At 40.9% G+C, this 18,091-nt stretch overlaps 1 protein-coding gene across 1 annotated transcript in view; it reads right to left on the minus strand.

Moving 5' to 3' along the window:
• SEC31B (SEC31 homolog B, COPII coat complex component) overlaps positions 1-18,091 on the minus strand; it is a 1,631,704-nt gene that overhangs the window by 705,131 nt on the left and 908,482 nt on the right. The window lies entirely within an intron of this gene.

The following is an 18,091-nucleotide window of genomic DNA, read 5'->3' on the forward strand; positions in this document are numbered from 1 at the left end:
TTTGTCAAGGGCAGATCATGCCTTTTGAACTTGGTCGACTTCTTGAAACAGTCACCAAGGCCATTGATGAGGAAAGGCAGTCCATACAGCCTACCTTGACCTTGCAAAGGCTTTGACACAATACCCCACTCGGGTATTGTAGAAAAACTTACCAGCTTAAATGTAAACCCATATGTCACAAGATGGGTTGCAAACTGGCTTAAGGACAGAACCCACAGGGTTAGAGTTGCTGGCGCTATGTCAGACTCCAAGCCAGTCACAAGTGGTGTCCCACAGGGCTCGGTCCTTGGCCCCTATTGTTCGGCATCTACTTCTCAGAAGTACAGGCCAACATGGGAGGACTTTGGCTGACAAAGTTTGCAGGCGACTGCAAACTGGGCGCCATAGTGGAAAGTGCATCGGACACGGATATCCTTCAGAAGGGACTCACGGAAACAGATAGCTGGTGCCAGAGCCATGGCCTGAAATTAAACGCCAAAAATGTATAGTCATACCCTTCGGGAAAAACAAGGTAACCCCAAGCTACCATATAGGTGGCAATCCACTAAGCACAGAAGAGGTTATCAGGGACCTGGGGACCCAGGTTGACAGTGGCCTTTCTTTTGACACTCACGTTGCTAAAGTGGTTAGAAAGACCTTCTACATTGCCCACCTGATCATGCAGGATTCACATCCAGATCTAGTGAGGTCATTGTTCCCTGTACTCTTCACTTATCAGACCAATGATCGAGTACAATGCCCCATTCGGGATGTATCTCACCCGACATCTGCAGCAATTGGAGAGACCCCAAAAGTTCCTCACCAAAAGGATAAAGGGACTCCAAAATCTGTCATATGCTGCCAGATTGAAGAAACTCCAGCTCTATTCAGTCGCATACCGTCTGCTCAGAGGTGACATGTGCCTGACATACAAGGCCATGTCCAACCCGAATTAATGGACATGCTCCACCTCAAAAATCCAAATCCACCAAAACCACTAGAGCAAGTGACTTAAACCTTAGCACGGATATAAATAGGGCGTGCTGGAGGGATAGATTTATCACTCAGAGACTCCCTATGCTGTGGAATAAAATCCCGGTCCATGTGAGGCAGAGCACCTCACTGGCTCTGTTCAAGAGAAATCTTGACCTGTGGATGGGAGATCGTAGGTTTACCCTGGGAATCATCTCTGTGTCACTGCTGGACAGAGGCACAACAAACTAATGGGCACAGTATTTTTTCATATAAGGGGTGGCGTAAGCCACAAAACTTTGGGCTAGGCTTATAAATGCCTTAGGGCAGATAGCCTAGTATAAACCTATGAACCTATAAGATCTTCAGTCATTCTTATCATTTGTTTTTAGGCATAGAGGCCTGAGCATGTGGCCTGTGCGTCGGTTTCTTAGGCATGGTTCGAGATTTAGGCCTAAATGAAGGAAGAGGCGTCAGTTTAATATGCTATTCCGTAGGCCTGAATACACCCTCAGAAGCCGGTGCCTGTACAGCGGCTCCGGACCAATCCAAGGTAGAGACATCTGCAGGTTCCACACGAAGCATCTCGCGGCATACCGGACTCTGAATGGGTCTCAGTAGAGGCCTGCGAATCAGAAGTAGCGGGTATCAGGGGCTGCAAAAGCACCTCAATGAGTACCGGCAAACTGGCGAGTGGCTTAGGAGAAGCGTCGTCGGCAGCTTTGAACCTAGGCAGTCTTTCCCTGTCTTTATCTTTGTGATTTTTCGGAATCCCGGTAGTCGGATGGCTAACCGACGACATTGCTGGATAATTAAACTGGGAACCAAAATATTTAGAGGCAAAAATATACTGACAATGGATAGTGTGCTGACTAAATAAAGCACAAAACTGACAGCAAGGTATGTCATGGTCAGGGCCCAGGCAAGGAATACAGTATGAATGAAAATCTTTGTGAGGTATTTGCTTTTCCACAAGTAATGCAATTATTAACTTTTGCTGACATAAGTAAGGAGCAAGAAAAAGTTTCCCCAATGGGGTACTTAGCTTTAGTTGAAGACTTCGGTTCTGAAACATGAAAATGAAAATTTCCAGAGTCGACCGACCGGCACTTGTGAACTGCTTCTGCTTCGGGCACCGCATGGCAAGAAAGACTAATGTAATGGCGTCGGCTGCATGTTTTATACTCCTGACGACCTGACATCAGGGAAGAAGGGACAGCATCCGATGCAGGACCCAAGACTTTGTTAATCAGTTCGACTGAGGGCTACTGCAAGCAGATAACCCAAATGTAATGACTGCAACAGTGAAACACGAAGATTAGCTTTACCCATCCAGTTACTTCATCTGGGACTTCGTAGTCTTAATGTTGTTATTGTGATGGAGTGATGTTGAGACTGCATATATATATAAAGAACGCTACCAAATAGATTAAGATGGAGTAGTTACGTGTCCTAACATGGCAGCATGGTGTTCTCTCCTGATAGGGCATTTTTGTAACTAAAACAATACAATTTCAGTTGACAGTTGTGGTGCACAGTGTAGCTGTCTGTTATCCTACTGGTGACAAAGACTGAATTTTAAGGCATCATTTGACCACCTTTCAACATACCATAGGTAATCACTGTTGTTAAGTTGTGCTGACAATGAAGCTCTTTTTGTGGGTAATTTCCCCCTTTGAGTTGCTGTGACTGTGGAATTGGTGTACATAAGTTTGGAGGTGTGGAGCTGCAAGGAGGGGGCTAGACCCTGCAAAACTTACTTAAGATTTTTGGCCATTTTTGGGGGGGGGGGTTTAGTTCAGTTATTCTGATCCTTGACAGTCTGAACTATGTCTGATCATAGTGGAAGCATGGTTGTCTCTGAATAATGTTGCTGCTGTTATTCATATAATAATGAAGCTCTTCCACCGCTGATGGGAACTAAGGATTATACGATATACAGTTCAGGGGAGGGCAACTGCTGACTACACTAAAATTCCAAATAAATGCATATCCTGCTAATCATTGCTAAGTGTTGAGCTTTGATAGAAATAACATCGATATGTATACATTTAGAAAAAGTGAGCGAGTAAATCTACATGCTATTTGGACACCAGAGGTGGAGAAAAATTGCATACATTGGCACAAATACTTGTGGAGTCATAGCTGTCATAAATATGTCAGGTATTAATTAGCTGGGGGGAGAAAAGTGGGCAAATGATGTTATACAGGCATTCACCATGAAGGAAGACAAAACCATTATCAAGATAATTAGGAAAAAATAACTACTTTAAAATGAGGTCAAAAAGTAAAATATAAAATGATAGGGAATCAAGATATATATACACATATATACATCCATAGAAATATTTCAGGCACAGCCAATAATGCCACTCTATCCTGCTAATATACTAAAAACAATTCCCACAGTAAGTGTACAAGTTATTAAAAAGTATCTAAACTAGTGAATTAATATAAGTTGGTAGTCTACTCCATGCATCAGCTACTCTCACAGAGAACCAATGAGTACAACTCTCATTCTTATACAATATCCGGATTTCTGATGATTCTCTACTACACTTTGATAACACCAAACATTCTCAGAGATAGTTCTTTTGAAATGCCCTAAATACCCAAATATGGTGCCATAAATATCTATATGAAACAGTACAAGTTTATATATTTTAATATTTTGTGATAACTCAATTTTTCACATCCATGGATACCAACGGTATATTTCTTCTTATACAGCCTACAGTTTTATAAATATAATTAACCAATTGTTTGATATTTATGATTAAAACAACTCACATCTGCATCTACTCACATACCCAAGTCTTTAAATGAATCTACGGTTTGAATCACTGTGTGCTGTATAAAAAATTCAACCCTCAGTCTACATCTCCCAAATATCATACACTTCTTTTTTGACGTGTTTATCAGCATATCATTCTCCTCTGACCAAACTGTCAAAAGTCAAGTTCATTTGCAGACATGCCCGGTCTGTGACTACTCTAATAATTTTACCCATTTTCTAGTCATCTGCATGCATACTATAGAACACTGCAGATGAAAAAGGTACGTCTGAATGGCACAACATAAACAAGTATGGGGAGAGGATAGAGCCCTGTGGTACATTCCAATTGTAACCTAGAATTTCACCTGTCCAATCACTGTTTGATACTTACCATGTCCTATTTGTAAGCCATGCAGCTATCCATCTTATCAAGATTACATTAATATTTAGTTATTTTAATTTATTGATCAGTGTTTTGCATAGGACCCTATCAAAGGCTGAAGATAAGTCTATGAAGGAGGTAGACCCACTAGCGAAAAAAATGTAGTCACGGAAATTAGGAATCCAATATACAAAATATACTTAAAAATCTGTCTGTAAGGAGAATAACCCTAACCAGTGAGAAGGCACGAGTTGTACACTCACCATACACCCAAAGTGGACACAATCAAGTAGATTCAGATAGCTGTCAATATTAGAAGTGTATGGAAAGCAAATTTATACTGGAAAATGATAATGCACTGTACCTCATCTAGCAAATAACGTACCAAATGAGAAACAAGATCATCTGTATTAAGAAGCACTTACCAAGATACAGGGAATGAATTAAATCAACTATGACTTTTAATAGTTAAGGGTTTAGTACCAGCCATAGGCAAGACAAGAAAGGAAAAATGAAGGAAGGTGGTAGAAACTGCAACAGTAAGATAATAACTTTGTGCACATTTATTCTCTGGAAAAATCTGTGCTCATTTAGATAATAGAGGTTGTATATTAATAGGAAAATGAATCAAATCTGTAAACCACGTGCACAGTTTGGAAGAACATAAAACCTTTGCTCATAAAACATATTTGAGCAACTGAAATAAAATGAAAAATGTTGCCTAAATATCAAAACCTGAATAAAGAATATCAGGTTTGGCTGCAGCATTCTGGGAATATATGTAGTGTGAAAGTGAAATGCTTGTCATTAAGTAGTCACCTACAGTTCTCAAAAACTGTGCAAAAACAAAATTTTTGATGAAGAGTAGCCAAAGAGTAAGAGGGGAAAAGAACAGATTTTGCAAAGTCAGTAAAAGATGAAAGTAAAATTATTTGCAGTTTAAGTATATGCCAGCGATTTTATGAAAATAAGACATTATTTGTGTATGTATGTATGGAGTCTATATAATATGCTCAAAAAGACTTTTCTTCGAACATATAATTATCGACACCTTAAGAGCGAAGGGCCATGTTCTCAAATATTTTTCCTTGGGGAAAAAAATTCAGCTGGCCATTATCGGGAAAGTACAGTTGTGTACACTTACCATAAATGTAGATGTTCGAGTGTCTTCACTGTTGCAGTCATCACTGTAGGGTTCTTCCTGTCGGCAGGCAGCCCTTGGTCGGCCAGAATCCCAAAGTTTGGGTCCAGCGTCGGCTGTTCAGTCATGCCCCCTGACGTCAGAGCGCCAGGAGTACAAAGCTGCCAGCCGACGCCATGTTCTCCAGTTTTTTTTGCCCCAGATGTCAGGTGCCCACAAATGAAGGCCAATAGTAAAACAGAAATGTAGCATAAAACAAACCCCATACCCTATAGCAAATACACCTCAGAAGAAGGGTGAAGTAGGAAACCACAGTAATGAAAGTATAAGAGGGGACAGGAGGGTGGGTGCAACAGTGAAGACACTCGAACATCTACATTTATGGTAAGTGTACACAACTGTACTATGTTCATCGTGTTTCACTGTTGCAGTCATCACTGTAGGGTTGAATCCCAAAGCTGAGATAGAGGGTGGTGGTTATAGAGTAGAAGGGGCAGCTAGAAGGCCCTGCAAGACTGCAGAAGCAAAGCCTGCCCTAGACTTCGAGTAAAGAGGGAGATTATAGTGCTTAGAGAAAGTATGCACTGAACTCCTAGTTGCAGCTTCCAAAATATCTTTGGTAGGTACTCCCCTGAGAAAGGCAGCTGAAGTAGCAGCAACTCTGGTAGAGTGAGTCCTAATTTTTCCTGGGATTTGCTTTCCATGATGAGAGTAACAAAATCTGATTCCATGAGCAATCCATTTAGGAATGGTCTGTTTTGAAATAGCTTTGCCTTGGGAATTTGTTGCATAAGAAACAAACAGTTGCTCTGTTTTCCTGATATCCTTGGTTCTGTCCAGGTAAAAACGAAGTTGCCTGTGTACATCCAAGGAATGCAAGATCCTTTCCCCCTTATTTTATGGATTAGTGAAAAAAGTTGGTAGGTGAATAGTTTGATTTAAAGCCACTTTGGAAACCACTTTAGGCATGAAAGTAGGATTAGGTCTTAAAGACACCCTATCTTGGTGAAAAATAATACAAGGTTCCACAGCCATGAGTGCTTGTAACTCCGAGACTCTCCTGGCTGAGGACAAAGCCAGTAGGGATAGCTGTTTTCCATGATAAATACTTAATATCCGATGTGGCAGCAGGCTCAAAAGGAGGCAGTGAGTTTTTCCAGAACATAGTTGAGGTCCCAGGCAGGTATGGGGGGTGTCCTAGGGGGCCTTAAATTCTTTGCTCCTCTGAGATATTGTTTCAGAAGTGGATGCGAAAAGATTGGAGGATCTGTATTGTAATGTGCAGAGATAGCTGAGGGATGTATTTTTATGGAGGAGAAGGATAACCCTTATGTAGCAGGTCTGTCAGGTAATGTAAAATCAATGGGATATTAGGAATGAGAGGATCCGAATCCTGAGCATGCATCCAGGTGCAAAATCTCTTCCATTTACCTGCATAAGATTTTCTAGTGCTAGGCCGTCTGGCTTCTAAGATGACATCCATGACCTGTTTGGGAAGGGTAGGATTAGTCATAGACCCTGAATTCGCCAGGCTGAGAGTTTTGATATGAGAGTGCAGAACCTGGCCCTGGTGTTCTGACAAAAGATTTGGAATCTGAGGTAAAATCCAAGGAGGCTCCTGGGATAGATTCATCAGTGCTGAGTACCAAAATTGACGAGGCCAATTTGGGGCCAGTAAAATCATCTTGGGTTTGTCCTGCTTGATCTTTAATAACACCCGTGGAAGAAGAGGTAGTGGAGGAAAAGCATACCCAGAGAGGTTTTTCCAACTGAATGAGAGTGCATCTACTTTCCATGCTAGTTTGTGAAATGTCCTTGTGCAAAAAATCTGTAACTGGTGGTTGAGGGGGGATGCAAATAGATCTATGTCCGGGCAGCCCCAGGCTTCTGTAATCATCTTGAATAATTGGGTGTCCAGCATCCACTCGTGTGGGTCTGATAGGTTCCTGCTTAGGCTGTCTGCCAAAATATTTTGTTTCCCTGGCAGAAACTGAGCTTCTAGATCCACTTTGCAAGCTAGAGCTGTGTTCCATAGAGTCATGGCTAGTCTGCAAAGGGGGTAGGAGTGTGAACCCCCTTGCTTGTTTATGTACCACATAACTGTGGTGTTGTCTGTCTGTATCAGTAGCTGTCCTGGCTGTAGAAAATCCCTGAAAGCCAAGAGGGCATTCTGTACAGCTAACATCTCCTTTAAATTGATATGTAGGTGCTTCTGATCCTCTGTCCAAAAACCTTGCAGGTCTTTCCCCTGCAAGTGGGCTCCCCATGCATAATCCGAGGCATCCGTGGTTAACACTTGGCTGGCTGGAGGTAGACTGAAGGCTTTCCCTTTGTTGTGAAGACATGCCATGGTCCACCAATGGAATTCCTTTTGTAGGCAAGGCAAGACAGCAATCTGTGTGTCTAGACTGTGGCAATGCTGGGTCCATACACTTTTTAGGTACCATTGTATTTTTCTCATATGTAGTCTTGCATTTGGTATGAGAAGGATGCAGGAGGCCATGTAACCCAAAGCCTGCAGGAATTTCCTTGCAGTTAGCTGAGACATTAACGCCAAGGTTTTGAAAGTTGAAGCCAGCTGTAGTTGTTTTTCGGATGTCAGGAATGGCATCTGGGTTGTTGTATTTAGAAGAGCACCCAGAAAGGTTATCTATTGTGTGGGTGTCAAATTTGAATTTTTTATGTTCACAGTGAATCCAAGGTACTTGAGTAGATTTTGAACAAATTCCAGGTGCTGGAGTAAGACCTCCATGCTGTCTGCTTGAATAAGGCAATCGTCCAGATAAGGGTAAATTTGAATTCCCTTGAGTCTACAATAAGCTACTACTGGTGCCAGGCACTTGGTGAAGACCCTGGGCGCAGTAGACAAGCCAAAGGGCAGTGCAGAGAATTGGTAATGTTTCGAGCCAGCCTTGAACCTGAGGTATTTTCTGCACTCCTGTCTGATAGGGATGTGTAGGTAAGCATCCTTTAAATCCAATGTCACCATCCAAGCATTTTTGCTCAACATTGGCAGGAGCTGCTGCAGAGTAAGCATCTTGAATTTTGGTATCTCCGGGAAAGTATTTAAGACTGATAGATCCAGGATGGGCCTCCATGAATTTTGTTTTCTGGGAACTAGAAAGAGCCTTGAGTAAAAGCCTTGTCCCGTCTCTAATTGTGGAACCAGTTCTATGGCCCTCATAGCCATGAGGGATCCCACCTGGTTTAATGCCTCTGCCCATTGGTGTTTTGGCAGGTCTGGCCATCCGTTTGGTCTTGGCAAGGTATGAAAGTGGAATTTGTAACCTCTTGAAACTACATCCAGAACCCACTTGTCTTGGGTTATGCAAGTCCAATTTTGTTGAAAAAGAGAGAGATTTCCTCCTAGAGAAGCTTCCAGGAGAGAAGTTCCTGGAGCCATGCAGGGGGAGTCATTGAGCCTGTTTTCTATAAGATTGAGGTCTGTCCTCTCCACCCCTGGGGTGGAAGCACTCCACTGTCTAGGTCTGTAAGAGGTCTGTGCTTGGGCCCTCCCTCTGGAGCACCTATATCTACCCCTCTGAGGCCTGTCCGAGCTGGGAAAGGACCAATTTTTAGTTGGCCAATTTCTGCAAAATCTTGGGGGCTGAACTTGTAAGAAATCCTTAACCGTTTGCATGGATTTTGCCTTATCCTCCATTTTCTTTATCACCTCTTCAGCCTTAGACCCAAACAAAACATTATGCTGAACAGTAGCATCTAGTAACTTTGCTTTCACTTGATCAGGTAAGTTTTGTTCCTTTAACCAAGCATGCCTTCTAATGACTATGCCAGTGGCAGCCGCCCTGCATGAAGCCTCCAAGGCATCAAAACCACAATGTAAGCAATGCTTTCCCACTTGCTCAATAGCATGCATCAAATCATGTAATTCCTTATTATCTGCACGTGCAGAAATGGTACCTAGCTTTTGTTCCATAACAGACAGCAGGAATTGCTGATATTTTAGCATATGAAATTGACAATTTAAAGCCCTAATAGATAAAGTAACAGAAGTGTACACTTTTTTGCCCCATCTCTCCAAAGCTCTGGAATCCTTATCTGTCGGAATAGGGTATTTTGCAGAGGCGGCCTTAACACCCTTAGGACCCTGAGAAATGGTTTCTGGATCAGCAGCAGGATTTTTGAAAAGGAACTGGTGGGAGTCAGGGACCCTGTAATATCGGTCGGGCTTAGCAGGGGCTGGAGGAAAGGAGTCAGGAGTCAAATTAGCCTCAGAAAAGGCATCATCCACAATATCCAAAATAGGAGGAATAGCCAGGGGTCTAAGTTGGGGAAGAAAAAGGAAATCCCTAAGCCTTCTCTTAGATTCAGAGTATTCCTGTCCTTCCCAGTGAAAATGTTCCCTCATGTCATGTAAAGCTTCCCCAAAAGAAAAATCCTCAGGGGGAGAAGCTGATGGAATGGATTCCTCAGCATCAGAATCCTCATAAGGAGGGAAAGTATATTCCTGTTCAGAGGAAGACACTGAAGAAATAGATGCCTGATCAGAGGATTCATAATCCAATTCTTGCCTTGGCCTTTTGTCTGGAGGGGGATGTGAACCCCTAATCATGGTTAGTAAATCCTCCGCCAATTTAAGCAGCTGTTTCTGAGATTTGGGTCCCGGATCAGAAGAGGCCTGAGCTGGTGTCCTTGATTTAAAAGGAGTCTTCGCCTTTGTCTTTGGCTTTGCCTTAATCAGAAGCTGTGTAGGCCTGAAACCCCCCTCGGAAGCCGGTACCTGCACAGCGGCTCCGGACCTATCCGAGGGAGCATTGTCTGAAGGTCCTGCAGCTAGCGTACTCAAAGGCCCAGTAGGCTCCTCGTGGGAGTCCGTTTCGGCAATCGGTTCTGAAATGGCCGATGACAGGGGCTGCGAAAGCGCCTCACTGATAACGGCCGAACCTGTAGCTGGCTCTGCTTGTAAACCGTCGTCTGATTTGGACCTCGGAGGACTGTCCTTATCCTTGCGTCGTTTGTGAACTCCGGTAATCGGAAGCATGTCCGATGACATTTTATAATTAAATCGCCTGCCAAGGTAGTGAAAAGCAAAATCGTACCTCCGCTTAATAGTACGTTGGTTAAATCTAGCACAAAACCGACAACTAGCTACGTCGTGGTCAGGGCCTAAACAAGGAATACAGTAAGAGTGAAAATCCTTATGAGGTATTTGCTTCCCACAAGAAATACAATTATTAACTTTTTCTGACATCGGACTGGAGCAAGAAAAAAGTTTCCCCAACGGGGTACTTAGCTTTGAAAAGAAGAAGTAAGTCTTTGGACTGAAGCACGAAAAAATATCAGGAGTCAGCCGACCGGCACTTGCGAACTGCTTCCACCGTATGGCAAGAAAGACTGGAGAACATGGCGTTGGCTGGCAGCTTTGTACTCCTGGCGCTCTGACGTCAGGGGGCATGACTGAACAGCCGACGCCGGACCCAGACTTTGGGATTCTGGCCGACCAAGGGCTGCCTGCCGGCAGGAAGAACCCTACAGTGATGACTGCAACAGTGAAACACGATGAACATTTGCCCTTTTCCCCAACATAGAGCAATCTGGGAGTTGGTACATTTAGTTAGAGGGGGAGGGTGAAGCCCACCACTTGATTAGGGTTTTGAAGTTTATGTGTTTTGTGGACAGCCACGTGAATTTTTTCCCGGAGGTTCATGACTAACTATTGACCAATGCATGGTATAGTGACTTAGAAACATAAGTAAGGGAAACAGAAGCTGAGTGAATCTTGTAGTGCAGCACAGAAACAGTCTGCTAACAACTCACTGCCTGTCCGGAATCCTCTACTGTAAATGGGTGGTAGTTTCACTAAAGGATAGAGAAATACATGTTTATAGCACACACACCCTAAGTAGGATGTCTGAATCAGCATACTGACTAACACTGTACTACATTAGAGTCTACCTTGGGGAAAAGGGGGGATTACATTTACAGGAAGTAACATATACAGAAAAAGCACCATATGTAAAATGTTTTGATGAGGAAAAATAGTTACACACTCCACTGTGGATCATGATTGCTAAAGTATCTGCATATGGTAGGAAATGATTAAAAAAAGTGAACGAAACACAGCAGATATATGCCTGCATAAAAAAAGGAATGTGGTTGGAGCTTTACAGCAATTTTCTCTCAGCAAATCAGGCTATCAAAACAATACACAAGCTATTACATACCATACTTGGAAAAATAAGCAGTGTTTCAACAAGACTTTACCAGAATGCTGAAACTCAGCAATGTAACTCCAATAATGTTATCATAACTTCCTACACACACACACACACACACAAATAGCAGCAAACTCCCCTCTATTTGTAATGAATAAATTGGTTATTTATTATTTTTCTTGACTTGATTTATGTATATTTTCCTATGTAGTGTTATACCACTGAATGTCTCAATGCATGAATTCTGGAGAAAGCCAAACATAACCATGCTGCCAAGGCACAAAATGAATAAAAGCTTTTACACTGACATGTATTTTATGGACTACATGAAGTTTGAAATTCAAATGTCTGCTCAGTACAAATCTCCCTATCATCACTGAAATAAACAGGATCGTAAACTGATACTTTTCCCTGAAGTTGTTTATTATTATGTTAGATTTATTTGCCCTACCTAGGATTATACCACTGAACCTCTAACTGCATGAAATCTGAACAGAGACAAACAAAACAGTGGTGCAACGGCACAAAATGGGAACAGCTTTTAAATTTTGTTCTATCAGCTGAAAACATGGATTAGCAGCTTTTGCACTGGCAGGTATTTTATGGAGGATACAAAGTCTGAAATTCAAACATCTGCTCAGTAAAAATCTCCCTAGAAAGAGATCACTCAAGAACACTTTTTTTTTTTTTTTTTTTGCTGATTAGTAAATGAGTCAAACTGCAGGTATTATAATAAATAAATAGGATCGCAAACTGAAAACGGATACTTCCCCCCCCCCCCGAAGTGGTTTGTTTACTATTATGTTCGTTTTATTTTCCCTACCAATGACTATACTGCTGAACCTCTCAATGCATAAAATCTGGACAGAGAAACAAAACAGTGGTGCAAAAATGTTTATAGAAGATATGAATTCTGAAACCCAAATGTCTGTTTAATACAAGTCTCAATGCATAAAGATCACACAGAAGCACAGTGTTTTTAACTGACTAATAATGAGTCAAAATGTGGACAATATAATAGGATTGCTAACTTATAAAACTGACAACTGTTATATTTTTCCAGAACTGATTAGTTCATAATTATGTTTGTTTTGTTTTCAAACCTTAGTGCTATACTACTGGACTTCTCAGTGCTGGTAGTATTTATCTGTGCAAAGCCAAAAATAACAGAGGTGCAAAGTCTCAAAATAGGGACACATTTAAACTTCGTACATAGACTCCCCTCACAGAGTTAATTCAGAGGCACAATAGTTATTTACTTGCTGATATCCAGTCAAACGTACACAATATAATAAATAAGATGCTAAGTGATAGCTATTATATACTTAGAATGTTGAGCAGTTTCGGCAAAAGAACTATAATGAAAAAAAAAAGTATCACGCAAATCATATCAGTGAAATAATAGCAAATGACTATTGTTGATTAACAGTGACATGTTATGAAAACATGCAAGTGAGACACAAGGTAAATTATCCAAAGTTAATGCCAGTGATTTTGGGAAATGGAGCTTTTTTTATATAATCCAGTAGGTGGGGATTCAAGGATTCTAATTAGGGAGCACTATCTGGTTACACAGAGTGACAGGGCAGAGAAATGCAGACTGGCAGACTTAAACAATGAGTTTACCTAAATGGACCAAAACCAGTAATGCTACTTAATCAGACCTTCTTTATACCAAAGTTTTGCACTACAATTAAGACTGCCCTTGCATTTCTCCATATCCATCTCAGGGAGCAGAAAGCCTATTAAAAGGAAACTGAGTTAAAACATTAAATATCCTATTTATAGTAAAACATTATTAATTAGAAACACCTGAAACACAGCGAAAGTGGAATTATAGTGATAAAAACACAGAGGACAAGATCTTCTACATTAGTAACCAGTGTGTGTCTAGAAACTAAATATTAGTTGAATTCCAAGGGGAACTGAAACAGGACAGGGATAAGAGTTTAACTAGGCATTTACAGAAAGCTGATGCCATGGGTAGGACTGTATGACAGTTACAAGTGATGTCACAAAGTAGGAAGGCATTAGCAAAGTGGATGTCAATGTATTGAATTCTGTCTAAAGTAAGAGATTCCAAATACAAATCCTATAGTACCTCCTTAAGGAAATGTTTTATTCGGAGAGAAATACAGACATTTGCAGTTACATATATGATAGGAATATGAAATATCATGAATTAATAAATTGACCTAGAGCAGTAATTAACACGACACTATGCAAAAACATCAGGCGACAAAAAAAGTATTTATCTCAACACGCTATATAGGAACTTCTACATTACTGCATCCATCAGCCTAAGAACTGCTACACTACCTGTTCCATGGTACTGCCATTAGTCAGTCTTTACTCTGCATTCTTACAGCACAGTAGATTTAAACATATTTCTGTGAAAGCAACTGGGCCACCGCGGATTTCACTGAAATCTTCAGCTTTCCAAATAAGAAGGTAAACAGCATTCGCTGTCACTCAGCATTGTTGCACTATGCCAAACTCTTCACAAATGCCGAAGACAAAATGAAGGCTTTAATATGGGCCACCTCTGGCCATGTGTCTTCTTCACAACATAAAAGTACAACTGTACACAAAATTTTATGATTTCGCAGTTTCACAAATCCAGTGATGGGAGACAATAGAATAAAGTTGTATGGCCAAATGGACCAAATAACTTGTGTCAGGATGACAGACAGACAATGTGGAGAGCTATGTATGGGTGTATTTTTTTTGTGGGACAGGTACCCATTTTTTATTTCATTTTATTTTTTTAAAGGAGAAAGAGGAATGTTGGGAAAGGTGCTTATGAATGAGAGGGTCAAGTAAGTAGAGTATTTTAGGAAGCATGCATAAACATACAGGTCATACAAGACAGACAGGGATAGTGATGGAGACAAAAGCTTGGGGATACCATGACTGGGGATAGGGTGGGGACATCAGAGGCACACCCATGTCCAGCTTTGTCCAACTTGAGAACAGTCAGAATCTAGTCCTCACTGTCAGAACTGTCATCACAGTTTCCTGCAGCAGCTCCTCTGGTCAGTGCCAGATGTGCCACTGACTTTGCAAGATGCAAGCTGCATGACCTTTTCAACCCTTGTAATACATGCAATAAGACCCCTCTCCATTGTATCCTTCACCAGCCCTGTCAGCTCCTGCTTGGTGACAAAATCACCACCTTCACTACTACTACTGTTCTCAGAGGGCTCTACTGCATCATCACCTAGGGCAGAGATACCTGATGCAGTTGGAGTAGGTACAGCAGGAGTTTGGAAGCAACAATGACAGGTTGTGAACCTGAAGTTTTGGGTGTCTGTGCTGCCATCTGTGGAGTACTGGCAGGCCAAGCCACAGTGGTTGGTATACCTCTCCGTGCTGTTGGTCATTCATTACCAACAACTAGTTATGTAAACAGCAGATTGTTAATAAATTATAACCACCAAACAAAAATTAAAAAAGAGCCATAGGATGGAGGGAAACAATTAGATACATGGAATGTCACAGTTCTGCATTTTTTCAATAAACTTTGTTTGGCAATACATAATTATGATAGTTTACTATTCCACACCTTCTCTGCATCCATAAATGATGGAAAGGCATTTATGTGTCAAAAAATAAACAAACCTCACTGCTATGATATAGCAAAGAGCAGCCTTTATTTCCATATGATGGATAGGAAATATGCATGCAAATTTAATAATTGCAATTACCATAATTCAATTCTTCCTAACATATTACTGTTGTTAATATTTTACAAGCACTTATCCAGTAATAAAAAGTAATTGCTGCTTCTGGGAAATGAAACCACACACAGTTAAGCTGCTGCTCGTATTGCCTAATGCATCAACAAGGGTCATTGGGAAAAGTATGCATGCGATGAAGGTTGAGATATGCCTGCTCAAGATGCTAGTGCTTGATGGAATGAAAAGAAATTTCTGGCTTGAATTTAGACCTCAGTCATACTTACCCCATACCTCTCTAAGGTAAGTTAATCTCTCCTGGTGCACCTCCTCTGCAGCTGTGCAGTATAAAAGGAAAAGAAATATATAAGAAACCATAATGAGTAACCGTGTTTGCTGGCTAAATCATTAATGCGATATCACAGACAGACTAAGGGTCAGTATACTTTACACAACTGGGGGGGTGTCTGCAATTTTAAATTCAGCCACCCATCAGGTGGGCCGGCTAGAACTTATTAAGATCACTATAGTGGTGATGACATTTTTTTTCCAGTGTGTGGAATGTCTGTTGTATTGGAGTTGGCCTTAGCTAAGCTATTTCAAGCCTCAGCCTTATACTGAGTCCTGGCATACTCCACCTGCAGCAGCCTATAGCTGTAGTGCTTCATGAGGAGTGCCACAATTACCCTGGACTCCTTAACACCCCACCTCAAAATTTAAAGATGCACAGCCTACATTTTCATAACTGAATAAAGATGGACTTCTTGGCAGACACAATGGCACTTCTTACATCACACAGCAGTAAAGGTGTGAAACATGGCATCAAACTTTGCCATGTGTGATGCTCAACCTACTGACATAGGTTCCAATGTTCAACAATGGAAAGCTTAGTGGTATGGCTTTTACTTCTTGGAGTTTGGAAGAAGAAAGAGGATTAATTGTGACATGTTGTGATGTTGGGGCTCACACTATGTTAAAATATGGTTGCACCAGCTGGGTATTGAACCCATGGGATAAAGCATACACAAACTGAAACTTAGCTTAATTAATTGATATGGCCACAGGGAAACTACCTTTCAAGAACAGAAAATTAGAATTATACTTACTTGGGAATGAAATGCAATACAATTCAAAAAGGACTGTATACATGTGATTTTAATTAGTCCTGGGAATTCAGTCCTATGTAAAAGTCAGTATTTTGATTTGTAAATTTATTTCAGATGGATGCAGTTCAATGAGTTGAGTAATAAAGGTTGAAATATTTTGCATAAATACTTCAAAAGACATAATTGTTCTAAAAACGTAGTTGAGTATGTGATGGGTAATGATAATTATAACAAAATTGTGCCCATCATACATCTGCAAGTGAACTTTATATTAAATGTCGTCATTGTCAGGTTTAAGAAACTGGACACACATTAGCTTGAGGTCATATGTGAAACTTTAACAACATACTCTAAATAAAAAAGTTTACTTATACAAACATTAATGATATACTGCTTGCAAGAAATATTTTTAATAGTATCATTTTTATTTACTGTTAGTCATAATCAAAATGTTGTGACAACTGGGATTTTTACACCCATTATAAAAGCATCTTTTAGATAGATTTGAACCCTTAATCAGCTGTGTTCTTTATCTGAACTCACTACACTTGCACCTTATGCCACAGAGATAGGTATTTGACAGCTGGAATTTCTGCACTCGGTACTGTCCAGAGTTCTTAGGAAAGCACACCGTTGCCTGGTGTGACTGGGCCACATAAGACAGCCTAAACTAAAATTTTCACTTTTTTATATTGCAAAGAATTGTAATGCAATTTCTAAACAGGATTCAAACAATGCTTCATGTGCCTTCTTTCTCTCATTTCACTTCAGATGCACCTTGTCTCACAGAACTGGCCATCTGTCAGGTGCATTCTCTACATTAAGTACTATCCATGGTGCTGAGGGGCGAGCAATGACAACATGCAAATTTGCTCCATATGGCAACCTAAACTAAAATTTTCATTTTTTTCCTTAGGTAGTGAAACATGTTTGCACACTGCCAAGTTGAGAGTAAATGCAAATTAAAATGACTAAAAAAATGAATGTCTAAACAGGATTCAAACAATGCTTCATATGTTTTCTCTCTCTCAATTCACTTCAGTTGCACCTTGAGCTACAAAACTGGACATCTATCAGATGCATTCTCTACAGTAAGTACTCTCCATGGTTTGGAGGGCTGCACAACACCACCAGGCATTTTCACTTTATACAAGGCAGCCTAAACTAAATGTTTCACTTTCTTCCTTAGTTGGGACCATTTCTAGCTCTTTTGTAGTTCACTGTTTAAAATCCGCCTCTGGGCGTTTTTTTCTGGCTGTACTGCTCAGACAAGCTCCACGTGGGTTTACAGAGTGGTCCTAGCAGCAGGGAACTCAGAAAAGCGACTACCTTCTGGATTTAAGTATCTTTGCTTTTTTTTCACTTGAAATAGCTTCTATAGCTTACCTTGAACTAGCCTGAACTGTTTTTTAACTGATTGCTGCATTATTTTAAAATCTACACAAAGTTACATTTTAGTCGAATTTGATCGAAAGTTTGCTTGTTTGTTTAATTTAACTGTGGAGGCTGCCCACTAAAGTGCGCTAGCCTGTGTAACTAATTTATCACTGTTTCTGCATTTTCTGTGTGTTTCTACCAAAAAAACAAAAAAATAATCCTTGTTTTCCCGCCTTCCTCGACTAGTTTAGACCAGTTTACAGGCATTGCTGTATTCTGGGCTGTGGTATAGTTCCTGTGTTGCCCATTACCTTACTTGGATAGAAGGAAGTTTCTTTGCTCACCAGTGGGAGTGGGGAGCCTTGAGCAGCCTACCTGTCCTTGGGGGAAGTGACCTCAGCACAACAAGCTGTAGTAATTGGTTGTTTGGGACCATTTCTAGCTCTTTTGTAGTTCACTGTTTAAAATCCGTGTTTGCACGGCTTTGCGCGGTCGTGCGCATAGC

Source organism: Protopterus annectens, chromosome 14.part0 (genome assembly GCF_019279795.1).
Source record: "Protopterus annectens isolate FY-2018-M chromosome 14.part0, PAN1.0, whole genome shotgun sequence".
NCBI classification, from domain to species: Eukaryota; Metazoa; Chordata; order Ceratodontiformes; family Protopteridae; genus Protopterus; species Protopterus annectens.